This window comes from Anser anser, assembly GCF_964211835.1.
Source record: "Anser anser genome assembly, chromosome: 7".
Classification (NCBI taxonomy): domain Eukaryota; kingdom Metazoa; phylum Chordata; class Aves; order Anseriformes; family Anatidae; genus Anser; species Anser anser.
This window is the reverse complement of record NC_139727.1, coordinates 347,256-363,141: the sequence shown is the minus strand read 5'-3', so window position 1 is coordinate 363,141 and position 15,886 is coordinate 347,256. Positions and strand designations below refer to the sequence as shown.

Sequence of the window (15,886 nt, the reverse complement as noted above, 5' to 3'; positions counted from 1 at the left end):
GCTCTGGAGTTAATCCATGAGAACAATTCCTTCTGGTATTGGCAAAGGTGAGGATGCTTGCTTCTATAGAAATGAGGTTTTGAGCTGTGACTTAAGCTGTCACTGAGGTGACTGTTTAGGAAAGCTTCCTTTTAAGCTTTGAAGTATGTAAGCTGACAAATTGTTTAAGTTCAGAACTGGGTTTACAGTCTCTTGTTCTCTGACTGTATGCAACTTCTCATGTTTCAGACTGAAAGCAGAATTGCAGCGGTACCAGTCATACAACTATAATGATTATTGCCAAGATTACCAGAACTACCACTCGCAGAGGAGTTACGATGCTTACGCTGACTACAACTACAGCTCCTATGCTCCCTATGACAGCATGCAAGCTGTTGGAGACTGCTCTTTAGGAGATTCTTTAATGGCTCCAGCTGTTTTTGAGGTAAAGATAGTGCACGCTTGCTGTAAAGAAAATATTTCACAGATAATATGTTGTACAGATTTGTGTGAATCAGCAAAAAGAATCCGAAGTTGAAAACATGCTTTCTGCTTAGTGTGAAGTTAAAAGAGCAGATTCCATTCAGAGGTGTTTGTATTTAAGTGCTTAAATAGTAAATCCATAGAATTAGTGATTTATACACCATTATTTGTTCACGCATACCAAAGAATGGTTTTGACAGCATAATTGCGTACGCTTCTTCTGTTCCTGTTCTTCTGATTTGCTTTGCTTAAAGCAAATTAAACAGTTGTTGTAAGTGGTCTTATCGTGGTCAATGTATTAGTTGTGACCTCCGGAAGTCCCTTCCAACCTGTACTGCAATATTGGCTTTCTTCTAAAAATAAGTAGATAAAATGCCATCTATCCTTGTAGTTGTAGGAAGAAGGAATGGATTGAGACTGCAGCACTTTGAATCTGTGATGCTTTCTGAAATGAGTTATGATTAAACTTAGCCTTTTCTGTCTTTCAGGAATCTTCAGTTATGACTGCAATCGGTGATGACCTAATTACTGACGGTAATAAGGGTTCTATCATTGTCACTTGAGTTTAGCCATCCTTGTGCCTTTTAACAATACAAGCCAACCTCTACTGGATGAAGAACATCTTGAAAGTTCAGCTGAGGTCAAACCTCTGTGGGGTTGATCTGCAATCAGCTGGGGTTTTAAAGCTGATACAGCATACACTGACCGCATCAAGTAAAACGGGACACTGTCAATGCTTCGCAGCAGGTTTCTTGTAACGTGTATTGCCGTAGAAGTGAATTAAATGACTCTTGGGAGGGTTTCATGGCTGATTATCCTTAAACGTTATCTTTACTATCTTAAACATTGTCTTTGTCTTTATCTTGAAAGACAATTCTAGTCCCAGCCTTCTAATATACAAATTCCCAAAAGTTGGAGTTGTGAGGCTCAAAATTTTAGAGGACTAAATACCTCACTAAAATTAGTAGATCTAATAGCTTATTACACTTAGCTTAAAATACATTTTATTAGCCATTTCACGTGAAGTTTTTTTGCGTGCATGCCTCAGATTTGATACTTGGACTTACCAGGCTTTTATTTTCAGATCCACAGCTCTACTTGGATGTTGATGAAATGAACAGACAATTCACGGAGACAAGCGAAGAACTCTACGATTCACTCATGAATTGTCACTGGCAACCTCTGGATACGGTCACTTCTGAAATCCCCTCTGCTATTTAAGTGTCTTCTAGAGCATGACCGTTAGGACCAAAGTGCTAAAACTACATTTCTTCTACATTATTCTAGCTCATAAGTTTTAAAGCACAATGATAGGTTGGGTTTTTTTTGCTATGCTTTTGACAGTTTCTGTAATCTTTTTGTTCATCACTCCCTTCTTGGAGCATCATGAAGTCATGTAAATATTCGAGAAATGTAAAGAGGTAAATGGGGTCTAAAGATAGACTTGCCTGTGTAAATAAAAAATTTGTTTCTGCAAACCTGCCAGCAAGGGATTTTACTTGTACCTGTGTGCAGCACGTTCTCTTCCGGCTTATGGAATTTAACAAGGTAGTAAGGGTATTTCATCTGTCTTTATTTTTATATGGGCATTAGGACACAAGCAAAATCTAGCTTCCCCTTGTTTTCCTGGTTCCTTAGGTAAGCGACAAGCCAAGCCTTTCATGTGCTTGCTTAGACTGGAAGTATGTATGGGAGACACTCACAGGCCTTGCTATGGAAACACCTGTGCCCACTTTTTCCTGCAGGCTGCTGGCTCTAACTGTACTACTGATACATGCTAGGTCAGCTAAAATCGGCTTATAAATAGGGTATGTTAAGCATATGGAAGTGTAGACTTCAACTGCCATAGCTACAAACATCCCGTGGAATGAGGATGATGTCTGCTGGCACTCTCTGCATCAGCATTCAGTTTTCCCTTGCCCTTCTTACTGTTAGATTTCTCAGCTGACGCTTTACAGCGAAGAAATTGCTACAACATAATCCGTGTTCTTAAACCTAAAAAAAAAAAATCTTGGAGAAAACAACTTGCTGGTTTTCCCTCCTTGCTGGCAAGGAGAAAAATAGTCCACCAGGAACAACAAAAAAATCCTAGTAACAGCTCCTTAAGTTATACCCTCTGCTACCCTCTCTGATTGCTCTGGTCTTCCTTCATTCGTGGTAATGAAGTTTTTAAAGCTCTGGTAGAAGGATGACAGCACTCAAGTCAAAGGAGATGAGAGCAATGAGGAAAGCTTTGCTTTAAGCTAGAGCAGTCTTGCGAGTTGCTGCCTTTATGCTGTTCTTATCTTGAAGGGTACAGAGTCTTTTCCAGTCATAGGGACTCCATAACCCTATGAGTATGGAGAAATAGTTGCTAATTAACAGTGTGTATAATAAGTAAGTGAGGCTGGAAACAAAAGAATATTCCTCCAAGAAAAAAAAGGAAGCAGAAATTACTGTACTTAATAGCTGGGGAAGCTGTTAAAGCTAGTTGACACAGTTCTGGTACTGCCGTGTGTGTTTTGGGGGCAACATAAACCATAATTGCTGTGATGGCAGGTAAGAATCCAATTCTTTTTTATGGCTTAGTGTAGTCAGTGAAAGCAGTGGTCCTAAGCTGCATGCTGTTCTTAAATGTAATGCAAATTCTCTTTTGTGACTCCTCAGTACTTCCAGGTTGCTTGTAGCTGATCACCAGCAACTGCTTCTGTTAGCTATTAGCTGTTGGGTTTTTGCTAGGAATACTTTCAGTCCTGAATTGAAATGATGACATCCTGAAACAGAAGAGGCTCTTGGAGTATTGTAGGAAGCACATTCTTCCTGGTTCTAGTGCAGGTGTACACGTAGGAGGAGACAGAAGGCAAAGAACCTCACATAGGTGGAGGGGGTGAGGTGGCATCACAGTTAGAGCTGTTGCAGTTAACTCTTCCCAAAGCATGAAAGCAATGTGGCTGGGAACGGGGATTTGTTGGGTTGCTTCTTTGTGTGAGCCAGGGAGTCTTTTGAGGGGCAGATTAATAAGAATATGACACAAGGTAGAGGTGGAATAGATGAAGCAAAGAATCTGGGTGGGAAAAGGGTTGCTTGTACGTGTCTATGGAATTGTTTCAGGGGACTGAGCTGGGGCAAATTCAAGATAATAGATGCAGCCTCCTTGAATTTGGATGGCAGTGCTGAAGCTTCAAAACCTTACAAGGTTTGATGCCACTTCAATTGTAGTGCATAGCTGTGGTACTTGAGCTCAGAAGTGCAAACTGCACAGGATTTTTTTATCTATTTTCTTCAACGTGAGCAGCAAAACATCTTCCAGGAATGTGCCTGGGTGCTACGCTGCTTTGACACGGCTTGCTTTGCATCACCAAACACAGTAGTTAGGTTGCATCGAGAACTTTGTGGAAACATTCATTGTGTTGTCACCCAGAAATGGGATGCTACAGATGTGTGTTGGCCCGGCAGTATCAGTGCTGGTTTTTGGCCTTTGAGAGGTTGGTCCATAACATGTGACCTGCGTAACGAGAGGCCCACATAGATTGGTGACTTCATTAAGTCTGATGCTGTGGTGGTGTGTGACCCAAGGCCCTGAACGTCAGAAAATCAGGCTGTGGCCACCTATTTTATGCAGACTTTGCCTATTAACAAGGTCTCTACACTGTACGTTAGAGACGTGCGCCTCCTTTTCCGGACTAGATAGCGAAAATACCAGTTTTGTAGTTCAGTGAATGAGATTGGTTGGGCTGTTTGTTCTCCAGAGCTGAAAAATGTTGGGAGTGTATTCTCTTGGAGTCCACAGAAATGAAAATGATGAGAGGAAGAGAACGTTGGTTGCAGCCCGCGTGCTGCTGTTATAAAGTAGTTCTCTGATGTCTTTTTCCCTCTGCTGAGACTTATCAGCCTATCGTCCTTTCCTGTTAGGAGCGCATACCTGGCTTGGGATGGTGTGCGCAGGGCAGATTCTTTACCGTAAGAGCACAGTGAATGCCAGACTTCTTCCTGTACTGCCGTGTTAACCGTGAGTCACAAATTCAGGAAGCAGTGATTGCATCGGAACTGCTAGAATGCTTTGCGGAGTCTTTTTACTGGGTAAACTTCACAGCTGCAGTTACAACTTCCAGCCTGTGTTAGCTGAACACATCGTACTGGTGCCCGCCATCAGTTTGACAAAGATGGGATTGCAGTAGGAACTTGCTTTTTTCCTTCTTTTTAATTAAAAAAGTCTTTGAAGCAACTTTTCCAACACCGCCATACTTCACTTCTTCCAGTTATTTTCTGTTTTACTTAGCTGAAATGTTTTTTTTTCTTCCAAGCTTGAGGAAGTTTTCTACAAGAATGTCCCGTAATGATTTCATAAACTCTTTTCGTTGTACCTAGCTGCAATAGAGAGTGCTTTTATTCAAAAACCTGCTGGTTTTCTCTTCCAAGAAGTAGTGGGGTTTTTCCTATCTCTTCACTGATGGGAAAGGCTGTAGGACAGTAGCTTGAGGGGCTACTAATGCTGTCATCAGTGAGCCGGGAAAAGGCAGGAGTCCGAAACGGGTAAAAAGTACTTAAAAGGATACCAAAAGAGTAAACGGTACTTAAGCCGTGGATGTTTCTTTTTGCAGGGATGCTCTGGACCAACCGCTTCTTTCTAGCGCTACCTCAAAGTAACTTGCAGATAGAACTCACAGGGAAGGTTGATCAAATGGTGATGATCGCTGTCATTCTGCTGGACACGCAGATACTTGCCTTTCGTTTTGGCTCATTTTTAATACCAATTAACTTCAGTGCCTCGCGTTAATAGACACCGTTTGACTGCATCGGCAAATGTTTCTGAGTCGTGAGTGTCGTTAAAGGCCTGTCACCTGTTGTGGTTTAACCCGGCTGGCAGCTAAACACCACACAGCCGTTCGCTCACCCTCCCCCCTCCCTCTCTGGGATGGGGGAGAGAAACAGGAAAGTGAAGCCGGTGAGTTGAGATAAAGACAGTTTATTAAGACAGGAATATAATAATAACAATAATAGTAATAATAGTGATAATGGTAATAGTATTAATAATAATAATGTGTAAGAAAACAAGTGATGCACAATGCAATTGCTCACCACCCGCTGACCGATGCCCAGCCTATCCCCTAGCAGCCGGCCCCCCACCCCAGCCAGCCACCCCTATGTATTGTTTAGCATGACGCCAGATGGTATGGAATACCCCTTTGGCCAGTTTGGGTCAGCTGTCCTGGGTCTGTCCCCTCCCAGCTCCTGCTGCACCCCCAGCCTGCTCGCTGGCAGGACAGAGCGAGAAGCCGAAAAGTCCTTGGCCTGGTGTAAACACTGCTCTGCAACAATTAAAACATCAGCGTGTTATCAGCGCTCTTCTCATCCTAATCCAAAACATAGCACCCTACCAGCTACTATGAGGGAAAATTAACTCTGTCCTAACTGGAACCAGGACAAACTGCTTCAGCACTTTTGATCTTTTACAAACTCAGCTAAATTATTTAAGTTCTACTTTGGGCACCGTGTTCCTTCATCAGCCAGGATTTTGTGGATAGAGTTGAGTCTTCTTATCACGCGAGGCCAATAAAACAACTGAGTAATTTAAACCTTTGTGGCTGCTCCCACCCCCAACACTTTCCCATTCCCATGACGACTTCTCATCCCCCAAATGACTTCTCACCCCCAGGTCTCACTCGGGGACCCACCACCCGCAGCCGCTCCCCATCAGGAGCAGCCATCCCCAAACCAATTGGCGACGCGGGCAGCGGCAGAGGGCTGCGTTCAGCCCCCACCCCCCCCACCCCCCCCCGCTGACCGATGCAGGAAATAAGTGCAGGCAGAGGCTTTGCAGGGTGGAACAGTTTGTAATTTATTCCCGGGGTAATTAATTGTGGCTGCCACCCCCAGCCCGTCCCCAGGTGAGGCCCGGCCGCCTGCTCAGGCGGGGGGCCCGGCCTGCCGGCCCATGCGGTCTCCGGCCCCCGGCTCCTCCTGCCTGACCCTATGCAGCCAGGACGTGTCCCCGACGTCGTCGTCCTGCTGGGACCTTGGCAGTCTGCGCCCCACCTGCCCCGCGTGCCAGGAGAAGCTCCTGACGAGCTCTCCTGCCATGGAGGGGCTGCGCTCCCTGCGCCGGGGCGAGACGCTGCGGGAGCGGTAGCTGGAGGGGCTCGTCTGGCGCTGCTGCTGCTGCTGCCGCTGCCCCAGCCGTGCGTTGCGCTGGAACCTCCTGCGTGGTCGTCGGGCCAGGCGCACGATGCCAATGATGTGCCCGCGGCACAGCGGGCAGGTGTCTCTTTCGGCAGCCCAGACGTGGACACACTCCAGGCAGAAGATGTGCCTGCAGGGGTCGATGCGAGCCGCGCTGGACATGCGCTCCAAACAGATGGGGCACGTCTCCTCCTCGGGGGCCTCCTCTGGCTGCCGCCGTGGCCGCCAGCTCATGATGCCTGTGGCCGCCGCAACGTGGAGCTGGTTTTCGTCTGGGGGAGGCTGCCCTGGTGCCAGGCACTTAGCAGCAGCCTGGGGTCTTCAGCACCCCCCGGGTCGCCGGCAGGACCTCGATGCCTTGCGTGTCGCTGTCTGGATCTCGACGCTTGGCGTGACACCAGCAGGACTACTGCAGATAGGAGCAGGAAGAAAACATTGCAGCAGCAAAGAGACATCAGCTTTCTAGGTTCAACCAATTGTCTAGAGTACTGTAGCGGTAACTGTTCTGTGTATGGATTGCAGACATTGCCGTTAGAATGGCAAATCTGCTTGTGGTAGGTTATACATGGCAAGACCGCGCTTAGGACAGATGAGGCAGATAGATGTCTATAGATTTGAGAACATTACCGAAGGACCTCGATGGCTCGGGTGCAACAGCAATGGCTTCGCGTGTGCCTCTCGGCACACCTCCGCCTCTCTCTTTCCTTCCAGCCTTAGGACCTCGAGCTTTCGATACCGCCAGCTGGACTGGCCGCAGGCGCGCCGCTCAGGGCATTTATAGCCAGCCACCTCTTGTGAGGCAATAGGGTGACATCACCAGGGTCTCGGGGTGCCCATCAAGCACTGACTTGATGGGAGTCTCACGTATTTGAACGTATTTGAAGTGACACTTTATTCTTGATACCTTAGGGCCCACTCCTTGGCCCACTCTTGGGTTCGGTCTCTTCCGAGATGGCTTTTCTTAATTAGCCTAATACCGCTCTCCTTGCTTGGCTTCTGTCAGCATGGAGCAGCCATCTCACATCAGCATTTTCTCGCAACAGTCAGGTGATCTCTGTCAGTGCTGCCAACAGGGGCACCCCGAGACCCTGGTGATGTCACCCTATTGCCATTATTGCCATATTGCAGATTTGCCATTCTAACGGCAATGTCTGCAATCCATACACAGAACAGTTACCGCTACAGTACTCTAGACAATTGGTTGAACCTAGAAAGCTGATGTCTCTTTGCTGCTGCAATGTTTTCTTCCTGCTCCTATCTGCAGTAGTCCTGCTGGTGTCACGCCAAGCGTCGAGATCCAGACAGCGACACGCAAGGCATCGAGGTCCTGCCGGCGACCCGGGGGGTGCTGAAGACCCCAGGCTGCTGCTAAGTGCCTGGCACCAGGGCAGCCTCCCCCAGACGAAAACCAGCTCCACGTTGCGGCGGCCACAGGCATCATGAGCTGGCGGCCACGGCGGCAGCCAGAGGAGGCCCCCGAGGAGGAGACGTGCCCCATCTGTTTGGAGCGCATGTCCAGCGCGGCTCGCATCGACCCCTGCAGGCACATCTTCTGCCTGGAGTGTGTCCACGTCTGGGCTGCCGAAAGAGACACCTGCCCGCTGTGCCGCGGGCACATCATTGGCATCGTGCGCCTGGCCCGACGACCACGCAGGAGGTTCCAGCGCAACGCACGGCTGGGGCAGCGGCAGCAGCAGCAGCAGCGCCAGACGAGCCCCTCCAGCTACCGCTCCCGCAGCGTCTCGCCCCGGCGCAGGGAGCGCAGCCCCTCCATGGCAGGAGAGCTCGTCAGGAGCTTCTCCTGGCACGCGGGGCAGGTGGGGCGCAGACTGCCAAGGTCCCAGCAGGACGACGACGTCGGGGACACGTCCTGGCTGCATAGGGTCAGGCAGGAGGAGCCGGGGGCCGGAGACCGCATGGGCCGGCAGGCCGGGCCCCCCGCCTGAGCAGGCGGCCGGGCCTCACCTGGGGACGGGCTGGGGGTGGCAGCCACAATTAATTACCCCGGGAATAAATTACAAACTGTTCCACCCTGCAAAGCCTCTGCCTGCACTTATTTCCTGCATCGGTCAGCGGGGGGGGGTGGGGGGGGTGGGGGCTGAACGCAGCCCTCTGCCGCTGCCCGCGTCGCCAATTGGTTTGGGGATGGCTGCTCCTGATGGGGAGCGGCTGCGGGTGGTGGGTCCCCGAGTGAGACCTGGGGGTGAGAAGTCATTTGGGGGATGAGAAGTCGTCATGGGAATGGGAAAGTGTTGGGGGTGGGAGCAGCCACAAAGGTTTAAATTACTCAGTTGTTTTATTGGCCTCGCGTGATAAGAAGACTCAACTCTATCCACAAAATCCTGGCTGATGAAGGAACACGGTGCCCAAAGTAGAACTTAAATAATTTAGCTGAGTTTGTAAAAGATCAAAAGTGCTGAAGCAGTTTGTCCTGGTTCCAGTTAGGACAGAGTTAATTTTCCCTCATAGTAGCTGGTAGGGTGCTATGTTTTGGATTAGGATGAGAAGAGCGCTGATAACACGCTGATGTTTTAATTGTTGCAGAGCAGTGTTTACACCAGGCCAAGGACTTTTCGGCTTCTCGCTCTGTCCTGCCAGCGAGCAGGCTGGGGGTGCAGCAGGAGCTGGGAGGGGACAGACCCAGGACAGCTGACCCAAACTGGCCAAAGGGGTATTCCATACCATCTGGCGTCATGCTAAACAATACATAGGGGTGGCTGGCTGGGGTGGGGGGCCGGCTGCTAGGGGATAGGCTGGGCATCGGTCAGCGGGTGGTGAGCAATTGCATTGTGCATCACTTGTTTTCTTACACATTATTATTATTAATACTATTACCATTATCACTATTATTACTATTATTGTTATTATTATATTCCTGTCTTAATAAACTGTCTTTATCTCAACTCACCGGCTTCACTTTCCTGTTTCTCTCCCCCATCCCAGAGAGGGAGGGGGGAGGGTGAGCGAACGGCTGTGTGGTGTTTAGCTGCCAGCCGGGTTAAACCACAACAGGTGACAGGCCTTTAACGACACTCACGACTCAGAAACATTTGCCGATGCAGTCAAACGGTGTCTATTAACGCGAGGCACTGAAGTTAATTGGTATTAAAAATGAGCCAAAACGAAAGGCAAGTATCTGCGTGTCCAGCAGAATGACAGCGATCATCACCATTTGATCAACCTTCCCTGTGAGTTCTATCTGCAAGTTACTTTGAGGTAGCGCTAGAAAGAAGCGGTTGGTCCAGAGCATCCCTGCAAAAAGAAACATCCACGGCTTAAGTACCGTTTACTCTTTTGGTATCCTTTTAAGTACTTTTTACCCGTTTCGGACTCCTGCCTTTTCCCGGCTCACTGATGACAGCATTAGTAGCCCCTCAAGCTACTGTCCTACAGCCTTTCCCATCAGTGAAGAGATAGGAAAAACCCCACTACTTCTTGGAAGAGAAAACCAGCAGGTTTTTGAATAAAAGCACTCTCTATTGCAGCTAGGTACAACGAAAAGAGTTTATGAAATCATTACGGGACATTCTTGTAGAAAACTTCCTCAAGCTTGGAAGAAAAAAAAACATTTCAGCTAAGTAAAACAGAAAATAACTGGAAGAAGTGAAGTATGGCGGTGTTGGAAAAGTTGCTTCAAAGACTTTTTTAATTAAAAAGAAGGAAAAAAGCAAGTTCCTACTGCAATCCCATCTTTGTCAAACTGATGGCGGGCACCAGTACGATGTGTTCAGCTAACACAGGCTGGAAGTTGTAACTGCAGCTGTGAAGTTTACCCAGTAAAAAGACTCCGCAAAGCATTCTAGCAGTTCCGATGCAATCACTGCTTCCTGAATTTGTGACTCACGGTTAACACGGCAGTACAGGAAGAAGTCTGGCATTCACTGTGCTCTTACGGTAAAGAATCTGCCCTGCGCACACCATCCCAAGCCAGGTATGCGCTCCTAACAGGAAAGGACGATAGGCTGATAAGTCTCAGCAGAGGGAAAAAGACATCAGAGAACTACTTTATAACAGCAGCACGCGGGCTGCAACCAACGTTCTCTTCCTCTCATCATTTTCATTTCTGTGGACTCCAAGAGAATACACTCCCAACATTTTTCAGCTCTGGAGAACAAACAGCCCAACCAATCTCATTCACTGAACTACAAAACTGGTATTTTCGCTATCTAGTCCGGAAAAGGAGGCGCACGTCTCTAACGTACAGTGTAGAGACCTTGTTAATAGGCAAAGTCTGCATAAAATAGGTGGCCACAGCCTGATTTTCTGACGTTCAGGGCCTTGGGTCACACACCACCACAGCATCAGACTTAATGAAGTCACCAATCTATGTGGGCCTCTCGTTACGCAGGTCACATGTTATGGACCAACCTCTCAAAGGCCAAAAACCAGCACTGATACTGCCGGGCCAACACACATCTGTAGCATCCCATTTCTGGGTGACAACACAATGAATGTTTCCACAAAGTACTCGATGCAACCTAACTACTGTGTTTGGTGATGCAAAGCAAGCCGTGTCAAAGCAGCGTAGCACCCAGGCACATTCCTGGAAGATGTTTTGCTGCTCACGTTGAAGAAAATAGATAAAAAAATCCTGTGCAGTTTGCACTTCTGAGCTCAAGTACCACAGCTATGCACTACAATTGAAGTGGCATCAAACCTTGTAAGGTTTTGAAGCTTCAGCACTGCCATCCAAAGTCAAGGAGGCTGCATCTATTATCTTGAATTTGCCCCAGCTCAGTCCCCTGAAACAATTCCATAGACACGTACAAGCAACCCTTTTCCCACCCAGATTCTTTGCTTCATCTATTCCACCTCTACCTTGTGTCATATTCTTATTAATCTGCCCCTCAAAAGACTCCCTGGCTCACACAAAGAAGCAACCCAACAAATCCCCGTTCCCAGCCACGTTGCTTTCATGCTTTGGGAAGAGTTAACTGCAACAGCTCTAACTGTGATGCCACCTCACCCCCTCCACCTATGTGAGGTTCTTTGCCTTCTGTCTCCTCCTACGTGTACACCTGCACTAGAACCAGGAAGAATGTGCTTCCTACAATACTCCAAGAGCCTCTTCTGTTTCAGGATGTCATCATTTCAATTCAGGACTGAAAGTATTCCTAGCAAAAACCCAACAGCTAATAGCTAACAGAAGCAGTTGCTGGTGATCAGCTACAAGTAACCTGGAAGTACTGAGGAGTCACAAAAGAGAATTTGCATTACATTTAAGAACAGCATGCAGCTTAGGACCACTGCTTTCACTGACTACACTAAGCCATAAAAAAGAATTGGATTCTTACCTGCCATCACAGCAATTATGGTTTATGTTGCCCCCAAAACACACACGGCAGTACCAGAACTGTGTCAACTAGCTTTAACAGCTTCCCCAGCTATTAAGTACAGTAATTTCTGCTTCCTTTTTTTTCTTGGAGGAATATTCTTTTGTTTCCAGCCTCACTTACTTATTATACACACTGTTAATTAGCAACTATTTCTCCATACTCATAGGGTTATGGAGTCCCTATGACTGGAAAAGACTCTGTACCCTTCAAGATAAGAACAGCATAAAGGCAGCAACTCGCAAGACTGCTCTAGCTTAAAGCAAAGCTTTCCTCATTGCTCTCATCTCCTTTGACTTGAGTGCTGTCATCCTTCTACCAGAGCTTTAAAAACTTCATTACCACGAATGAAGGAAGACCAGAGCAATCAGAGAGGGTAGCAGAGGGTATAACTTAAGGAGCTGTTACTAGGATTTTTTTGTTGTTCCTGGTGGACTATTTTTCTCCTTGCCAGCAAGGAGGGAAAACCAGCAAGTTGTTTTCTCCAAGATTTTTTTTTTTTAGGTTTAAGAACACGGATTATGTTGTAGCAATTTCTTCGCTGTAAAGCGTCAGCTGAGAAGTCTAACAGTAAGAAGGGCAAGGGAAAACTGAATGCTGATGCAGAGAGTGCCAGCAGACATCATCCTCATTCCACGGGATGTTTGTAGCTATGGCAGTTGAAGTCTACACTTCCATATGCTTAACATACCCTATTTATAAGCCAATTTTAGCTGACCTAGCATGTATCAGTAGTACAGTTAGAGCCAGCAGCCTGCAGGAAAAAGTGGGCACAGGTGTTTCCATAGCAAGGCCTGTGAGTGTCTCCCATACATACTTCCAGTCTAAGCAAGCACATGAAAGGCTTGGCTTGTCGCTTACCTAAGGAACCAGGAAAACAAGGGGAAGCTAGATTTTGCTTGTGTCCTAATGCCCATATAAAAATAAAGACAGATGAAATACCCTTACTACCTTGTTAAATTCCATAAGCCGGAAGAGAACGTGCTGCACACAGGTACAAGTAAAATCCCTTGCTGGCAGGTTTGCAGAAACAAATTTTTTATTTACACAGGCAAGTCTATCTTTAGACCCCATTTACCTCTTTACATTTCTCGAATATTTACATGACTTCATGATGCTCCAAGAAGGGAGTGATGAACAAAAAGATTACAGAAACTGTCAAAAGCATAGCAAAAAAAACCCAACCTATCATTGTGCTTTAAAACTTATGAGCTAGAATAATGTAGAAGAAATGTAGTTTTAGCACTTTGGTCCTAACGGTCATGCTCTAGAAGACACTTAAATAGCAGAGGGGATTTCAGAAGTGACCGTATCCAGAGGTTGCCAGTGACAATTCATGAGTGAATCGTAGAGTTCTTCGCTTGTCTCCGTGAATTGTCTGTTCATTTCATCAACATCCAAGTAGAGCTGTGGATCTGAAAATAAAAGCCTGGTAAGTCCAAGTATCAAATCTGAGGCATGCGCACAAAAAAACTTCACGTGAAATGGCTAATAAAATGTATTTTAAGCTAAGTGTAATAAGCTATTAGATCTACTAATTTTAGTGAGGTATTTAGTCCTCTAAAATTTTGAGCCTCACAACTCCAACTTTTGGGAATTTGTATATTAGAAGGCTGGGACTAGAACTGTCTTTCAAGATAAAGACAAAGACAATGTTTAAGATAGTAAAGATAACGTTTACGGATAATCAGCCATGAAACCCTCCCAAGAGTCATTTAATTCACTTCTACGGCAATACACGTTACATAGGATAGTTTCTAAACACTAACACAAAATGCCTCCACGTGAGGAACTTTGCAAACCTTCCAGGACACAAATATGTTTTGTACCGTATTTGTAAGTGCAAGCTGAATCCTCCTTTTGGAATCTGCAACATAAGCTTTTACCTCAGGGTGGAGAACAAAGCTTTTGCATATTACTGAGTTTCTAATATAAAATCTGTTTAGCGGAACCAATACAAAGAACAAAATTCTGTCTTAGACCATTTTCAAATGGGAATGAAGGCACAGGTACAAGAAACCTGCTGCGAAGCATTGACAGTGTCCCGTTTTACTTGATGCGGTCAGTGTATGCTGTATCAGCTTTAAAACCCCAGCTGATTGCAGATCAACCCCACAGAGGTTTGACCTCAGCTGAATTTTCAAGATGTTCTTCATCCAGTAGAGGTTGGCTTGTATTGTTAAAAGGCACAAGGATGGCTAAACTCAAGTGACAATGATAGAACCCTTATTACCGTCAGTAATTAGGTCATCACCGATTGCAGTCATAACTGAAGATTCCTGAAAGACAGAAAAGGCTAAGTTTAATCATAACTCATTTCAGAAAGCATCACAGATTCAAAGTGCTGCAGTCTCAACCCATTCCTTCTTCCTACAACTACAAGGATAGATGGCATTTTATCTACTTATTTTTAGAAGAAAGCCAATATTACAGTACAGGTTGGAAGGGACCTCCGGAGGTCACAACTAATACATTGACCACGATAAGACCACTTAAAACAACTGTTTAATTTGCTTTAAGCAAAGCAAATCAGAAGAACAGGAACAGAAGAAGCGTACGCAATTATGCTGTCAAAACCATTCTTTGGTATGCGTGAACAAATAATGGTGTATAAATCACTAATTCTATGGATTTACTATTTAAGCACTTAAATACAAACACCTCTGAATGGAATCTGCTCTTTTAACTTCACACTAAGCAGAAAGCATGTTTTCAACTTCGGATTCTTTTTGCTGATTCACACAAATCTGTACAACATATTATCTGTGAAATATTTTCTTTACAGCAAGCGTGCACTATCTTTACCTCAAAAACAGCTGGAGCCATTAAAGAATCTCCTAAAGAGCAGTCTCCAACAGCTTGCATGCTGTCATAGGGAGCATAGGAGCTGTAGTTGTAGTCAGCATAAGCATCGTAACTCCTCTGCGAGTGGTAGTTCTGGTAATCTTGGCAATAATCATTATAGTTGCATGACTGGTACCGCTGCAATTCTGCTTTCAGTCTGAAACATGAGAAGTTGCATACAGTCAGAGAACAAGAGACTGTAAACCCAGTTCTGAACTTAAACAATTTGTCAGCTTACATACTTCAAAGCTTAAAAGGAAGCTTTCCTAAACAGTCACCTAAGTGACAGCTTAAGTCACAGCTCAAAACCTCATTTCTATAGAAGCAAGCATCCTCACCTTTGCCAATACCAGAAGGAATTGTTCTCATGGATTAACTCCAGAGCCTTGACATGGTTACCTGTACACATCAAGTATTTTTAGCGTTGGCATAAGCAAGCTGCTGCTATGTCTCTGTGCTTTGCTAAAGATTGATTTAAGACCAGAGACATTTATCAAGCACAGCTGCTTTAAAGATGCAGTCTTAACCCTTCTATCTTTTGTTTGGTTAATTACTAGATCTTATTTCCAGAAAGAAGTGAATGGAGTCAGATTATCCATTTCAAAGAAGCATCTGACACTGCCTGTCAGTTTGCCATGTCTACCTCCACCTGCTCAGTTTTTTTGTTTGTTTAAAGTCCATTAAACATTCAACAGCTGCCAACTATACCGCTCAGGTGAAGTCAGTCTTGCTTAACAACACAATCGCGATTCTTCAGCATGACGCCTTATTATTAGTGGGAGAATTACAAAATACGCTGGTTCTTAAGAAGAAAGGGCCAGCTGATTAGCTTTCACTACTTTCCCTTTCAAGATTTTCTCAGGGGCAGCTTCAGACTAATGACAAGAACCAAGACAAGTGCTATCTGTACTAAAACTGAGGTACACTGCATAAAGAACATTCAGATAACCCAGCTGCATATTCAAAAAAATCCGCTGTTTAGACTTGTCTTCACTGATTCTGTACAGGCAGACCTCCTGTGTCTGCAGTGCCCAGTTTCTCTGACTTGAATTGGGGATGCAGAGAAGTGAGTTCTATGCTTTTGGGGA

General features: G+C 45.8%; 2 protein-coding genes across 2 annotated transcripts in view; one reads left to right on the top strand and one right to left on the bottom strand.

Moving 5' to 3' along the window:
* Nucleotides 1-1,940, top strand: part of LOC310902199 (nuclear pore complex protein Nup153-like) — a 32,205-nt gene extending 30,265 nt beyond the window's left edge. Inside the window, exons 15-17 of the mRNA XM_083843355.1 lie at nucleotides 229-424; nucleotides 951-996; nucleotides 1,547-1,940. The gene's annotated coding sequence lies outside the window, so the exon portion shown is untranslated. The remainder of the gene's footprint in view (nucleotides 1-228; nucleotides 425-950; nucleotides 997-1,546) is intronic.
* Nucleotides 1-15,886, bottom strand: part of LOC310902316 (uncharacterized protein) — a gene marked incomplete at its 3' end in the record, with an annotated part of 116,380 nt that overhangs the window by 79,082 nt on the left and 21,412 nt on the right. The window lies entirely within an intron of this gene.